Raw genomic sequence first — 6,366 nt, 5'->3', positions numbered from 1 at the left:
CAGACTGGACTGGAACTCACAGAGATCTACCTGCCTCTGCCTCCTTAGTGCTGGGGTTAAAGATGTGCGCCACCATGACCAGCTTTGCTTGTTTTAGTGTGTGTGTGTGCGTGTGTGTGTGTGTGTGTGTGTGTGTGTGTGTGTGTGTGTGTGTGTGTATTGTGTGCATGGGTGCAGGTGCCTGAGGAAGCTAGCGAGTTCAGATCCTCTGGAGTTGGACCACTCAGTGTGGTGCCGGGCAACAGGTGGTCCTCTGGACGAGAGGAACAGATGTTCTTAACTACTGAGCCATCCTTCCAGCTACCCAACTGAGAGTTCTAAAAGAGGTGACAGACAAGCAGGACATTGGAAGATTTCAACATAGGATTCCTCTTGGCCAGTTATATAGGCTTTTATTTTTTTCAAGACAGGGTTACTCCGTGTAGTTTTGGAGCCTGTGCTGGATCTCACTCTGTAGACCAGGCTGGCCTCGAGCTCACAGAGATCCGCCTGGCTTTGCCTCCCGAGTGCTGGGATTAAAGGTGTGCGCCACCACCGCCCAGCCTAGACTTTTTGTTGTTGCTGTTTTATTGTTTTGCCATGAGAAAAATGATGGGGTTTGATGTGAAAATTTCACACTTAGGATTTCAAGGGCAGGAGTCTGCTACACATTCCTATTAGGAACTATAAGTTCTAGGAACAGGGCTCAATTTGCGACTTCAATTATTAAAAACAAGAAAATATTCAAGTTTTACCTGAAAGGTGACAGGAAATAATTAAAATTTAAAATGATCAAAGTTGGTCTTATTGTGATTTGTGTGCAGTATTAGGAATTTTATTATGAGCTGGAAACCCTTTATTAAACTGCTAAAGTTTTCATTACAGAAAAAAACACAAAATAGAGACAATTGAAGAAGATCCCTCTAGCAATATAAACACTTACAAAGTTACTTTCTGTTTACCAAGCACTATTCCAAGTGCACAGAATAACTTCTAGTGTAGATGGGAAAAGCAACATCCAGTAAAGCTAGGCAGAGCCCAAATTCCTACTGTTGGGATGGACTACCGGAATCTACTCATGACCTGTGACAACCACTGTTCACATTTAGGGCTACACCCTTCCAAAATGACAATACACTACCTGTACATATTTCCTGTCAAGTAGGATTCCAGTGAATTGTATCATTTGGTATACTGTTTTGTTAACTACATATCATGAAAAAATTTAAGATGGCTAGTGTGATAAGAAAACAGTTGTGGCTTTATCCTGGTGAAGGCTTTCAAGTGAAGCTTTCCCGTTCACACTCAAGTGACTTTAATGGTACAATTAATTATCTGAATTGATGAAAAACATTTTGTGTGTTAAATTTCATCACTATGAAATGGTTCAGTCAAAGGGTGTGTGTGTGTGTGTGTGTGTGTGTGTGTGTGTGTGTGTGTGTGTGTGTGTGTGTGTGAAGGTTTTTTTAAATGACCTAAATGTAATTCTGGAGACCTTAACATCCAAGTATGATGGTTTTGGCCAGACTGGAATTAGCGATTATGTGGAGAGTCACTGAGCGGACCAGAGAAAAGCCAGTGAAGGGTGAGGGTGTTAGATCAGGTGGGCATTTTTCTTTCCCAAGTTTCTCACACAAGTGACACCAGCTAATAACTTGGTTGATACTTGTAGTTAATAACCACGTGGCTTGTTCATGGGTTGGAACCCAACCAGACAAGTTACTGGGACAGGCTGACCATAGGCTGTATTAATAATAGATTTAGAGAAAAAATAATTAGTATTTTAAGTCATGTTCACTTGCTTCTTTCACAAATACCTTTTTTATGTGACAAGAAAAAGGTTAAAAAGTGAAGACATATAGTAAGTTTTAAATTTTAATTTGAAGGGAGATTCTTGCTTTACATGACATGCTTTAATTTCTAGTTGTTATTATACACTTGTAGACAAGAAGTTTGGGGCGACTACATGCAATTAGCTTTGACTCCCCTAAACTATTTATCTTTTATTGTATATGAAATATGTTTTCTTAATTGAGAAAACTATAATCAGGCTTTTATGAGTCTGTTTCTTAGCACGGTGTCATAAGGTTTTCTGGGGGTAACACCCAACCTCTAGAAACGCAGGCAGACAGTTCCAAATGTACCAGTCTAATCTTGGTAGATTCAGCTGGGTGAGTTATGTTGAGAAGAAAATTGGTCATGAGAGAGATTTGCATTTGTTCTTGTAGGCACATCAAATATTTAGCCTCACTTGATTTTCCTGTTTGGAAACCCAGCAGAAGTGTTTTATGGGGCTGCAGCTCTTGATCGCCGGGCTAGGACACAGTACACAGTGTCACTAGCTTGATTCTTCTTTAGGGACTAGTTTGCATGGCCTGTTCTGCTCTCCGTCTGGGGACCCGTCTTACTGGAGTTGGATTTTAAGGCTCTTCCTTCTGTGTCCCCAGAGGACATGGAGTCTGCCTGCTCTTCCAGGACTGCTCCTTTCACACTTCCTGTCCTCTTTCCTCATGGGCTGTTTATCCTTGAGATACCCGAGCTGACTATCGCGTCGGGATCCCTGGGCTAACAAGTCCAGTCCTCTCTGATCTCACTGTTCTGCCCAGCCTCCACTTTACCTCAGCTCATCCTCTGAAGTCATTCCCTGTATTCACTGTCACATTCAGCGACTTCACATTGCCAGACCCAGAGGTGGGGCTTTTTACTCATTCCCTATAATACGGGTATCACTTTTCGATATGAAGCTAGTGTCTTCTTCCATTCTGAGAAATGTTACCGTTTCTGTGAAATATCTACCATTTTCTGTTCTTTCTGGAACATTCAGAAGTAGGACATCGTGGGCCCTCTTACTTAGATGTACCTTTGCATGTTTAGAACTGGATACAGAACAGCCCTGAATTGACACCCCCACCCCACCCCACCCTCGCCATGCCACTGTGTCCTGCCTGTGGAGAATCTCCTTCTTTGCCTTGTACTCAGAACCAGCAGTCGTTAGTTCTCTAACCTGTTATGGGTTGGAATCACTCCAGCATGGGGCTTAGGCATGCATTTAAAAAAAACAATGAAAGGGGTCAAAACCCAGCTTAGCTATGTATTAACCATGATCAAATTCATGTAAATCTTTTGACCCTGGATTCCTTTATTTGTAAAGCACCGAGTCTAATAACACTGGTATTGTTGTCATGGGGATAAAACAAAGTTTGTCAAGTGTCTTGTTCAGAAGGCGGATGAGCAACCCATCATAACATGGCAGCCAATATCATGGCCAAAACGCGACACCTGCCCAGTAATGGCTCATATGCTTTATATGATTTGGTTGGTTTATCTTCAGAACCTTTTGAGATACGTACACGTGTTACTTGCTCATAAGCACAACAATCTGACATCTGTTTTCATTTATTTTGCAATATAATATTTTATTATATATATTTTGTATACTTTATAACTATTTAAATTTCATGGTCTAGTTTTAAATGTTATTTACCCTGGGTTTTTTGCTGTTAATTATATGTAGTTTTAATAGCTGGATGGTAGCCCATTGAGTTGTTACTCTAGGATTTACTTACACATCCAAGTATTACTAGATGTTTGCAGTATAAGAACGAGCTTTAAATCCATTAATGTTTACTGTCAGATATATCCCCAAAGGCTGTTGACATCTTAGAGTAACACGGAGTAAGTTTTGACCTGGCTGTGACATTTGCTAAGTTCTCTGATTCTATTTTAAAAGTAGAATGAGCATTGTGTGAAACTTTCCTTAAGGAATCAGAAAATTTGCAGCAGTTCAATCAACCCAGCAGTTCATAATTAAAAAAAAAAAGTGTGCTAGGAATCACAAACAGAGAAACCCAGTTACTATGTGGCTAAGGAGCACTAGTAGTTACAGGAAAAGGTCCTTCAGTTTACAAAGCCTGCATAGCACAGATTTCCAAGTGGCCACACAGATATGGCTCTATTACACTGGTTGCTTTATCGCATTATATACATGTAGTGATCTGGGTGGGATGCACAGCCATAAAGGGCCTTCCTTCTACATCAGGGCCAGATCTGGCTCAAAGCTGTTATACAGGTGAGGCTTGGGTTAACAGACAGTCCCCTCTGACAGAGACCTTGGACCTGTCTAGTGTCTCCTGGAAACCACACGGCTTCCTGGAGATGGACTTGAAGATGCTGGTAGGAAATCTTGGCTCTGCCAGGGCTGCCAAGCTATAAATCTGGGAAGTTGGAGCTGTGGGTGGCTATCTCCAGAACCGAGAGAGCCAGTTACTGGAGGAGGAAATCAGGAAGGCAATCAGAGAAGAAAAGGCCAACGAAGTGGCTCAGTACTCCGGAAGCAGAGGCAGGGGGATCTCTGTGAGTTCGAGGCCAGCCTGGTCTATGTAGAGAGTTCCAGGCCAGCCCGGGGTACATAGAAAGACCCTTTCTGAAAATGAGGGAGGGAGGGGGGGAGGAGAGGAGAGGACAGAAGAGAAGGCACAATGTGTGATGAGAGAGAAGAAGAAGCTAAGAAAGCACGTGAGTACACTAAGAAACAGTTGGACTAACACCGGAGGTGGCCTGCACTGAACTATCTCACTCTAATGTGTGACTTTAATCAGACACTTGTAGCCAGAAGACTAAACACAAACATAGACGCTTCTCTCCCTCTTGAGCCCATGTCTGGCTGTATTCTCCAGGCTGGACTTGAATTTGGGTTTAGGTCATCCGGAATCCACCTCAGCCTTCCCTGTAGCTGGGTCTAGAGGCACATGCTACCATGCATGCTCAGCTAGGTCCTTCTTTTAAAGCAAGGCCCATCCCTTCATTCCTCCTATATTCTCGGGGCTGGGTGATCTCTCTCGGGTCTCGTCTTGCTACCTACCCTCCAAGTGTTCTCTTCTCTTCTTCAGTGCCCTTGCTCCTCATTCTGACCAAAACTTGTGGTATTATCTCACAATCTTTACTTCTTCATGTTTTTTATTTTTTTTAATTTTTCCACCTCAACCCACATGGGATGGTCTTCTGCCGCCTTCCCTCTAGAGAAACAGCACAAAGATCCCCAAACCCTGTCCATTGCCCAAAACACAGGGCACGTTTCCTCCGTGCTCATGTGAGTCCCGCATCATTTGACCTGTTTGAACCCTGTTCCCTTTGGTTTCCACAATACTTGTCCAGGACACCCTCTTGCCTCCCGCTCCTTTCTTACCGGCTTCTGGGCACCCCTGCTCTCTTCTCCTCCACCTACAAATGTGGGGCTTTCTGAGGAGCTCTGTCTTTGTTCTTTTTATTTCCCACGCTACACTCTTCTAGTCTGTTTCGTATAGCAGAACCTCAACCAGTGTCCTGGCTTCCATTACTCTCTATGTACCTTGGCTCCTAAATTCATGTCTTCAGCCCAGAATGTCCCTTGGAGTGTCACAATTGCCCAGCCAATCGCCCAGTTTCAGATTTCCACTTAAATGTATCAAACATACATCAAACTTGACAAGTTTCAAATTGAACTCTTCATCTCCGCCCACAAATCTTTTCTCTCCAGCAGTGTCTTAACTCCTTCATGGCTCCCCAGTGGGCCCAGTAGCTTAAGCCGCATTCTGCAAGTCACCCCAGATGCTCTCCTTTCCTCATCCCCCTCTGTTCAATCTAGCTCCCAGACCTGTCAATTCGACCTCCTTAATATGTCTCCAATTCATCTATGTATCTCCATCTCCATTAACGCCCGAAAATCCCAGGCAACAGCAACCCCCTCACAGGACCCTTCTCCCCCCAGGCTCGTTCTTCCAATATTTTGGCCACGCGGCCCAATGAATATTTTTAAAACATAAATCTCATCCTGCCTTGGCTCTGCCTCGAGGGCTTCTAAGGTTGCCCATAGGGAATGGCCACACTTTCTCCTGACTCCCCTCCACCAGTCTGGCCGTGTGGCCACCTTTTCAGGATAATCTTACCTTCTTGAGTCTCACCTTTCCCGTCTCCAGCTTCCCAGTGCTCAGTGTTCCCTAGATGGGTCAAACCACGCTATTTCTCAGAGTCTGACCCAATCCTGCTACTGCTTACTTCCACAGAGGACCCTCCCTACCCACCTACCCACCCACGGGGATCACATGGGTCAGGGCCCTTGGTCTTTTCCTTCTCTACACTTGCCACGTATGGCGTTTTCTATTTGTTGCTTCTAGGCCCCACAGGCGTAGCAGGCACTTGGCTGTTCTGCGCACAGCCCACCCTGGGGCCTGATACGACGTCGACTACAGAATGTCTGGTGTTCCTCCAACGCCAACCTCGGGTCAGCTGGGTAGCTCCTCTTCATTTGGGGACGGTCGTCTTAAACCGCCAAAGCTGAACAGCGGCAAATCCTTCAGCGGTTCTGAAGGCGAGCCAGCTCTTTGGACGAGTCAGGGAGTCGGGTCCAGC

Source organism: Peromyscus californicus, unplaced genomic scaffold (assembly GCF_007827085.1).
Source record: "Peromyscus californicus insignis strain IS unplaced genomic scaffold, ASM782708v3 Scaffold_15__1_contigs__length_86483966, whole genome shotgun sequence".
NCBI lineage: Eukaryota > Metazoa > Chordata > Mammalia > Rodentia > Cricetidae > Peromyscus > Peromyscus californicus.
Note: the sequence above shows the minus strand (reverse complement) of the source record.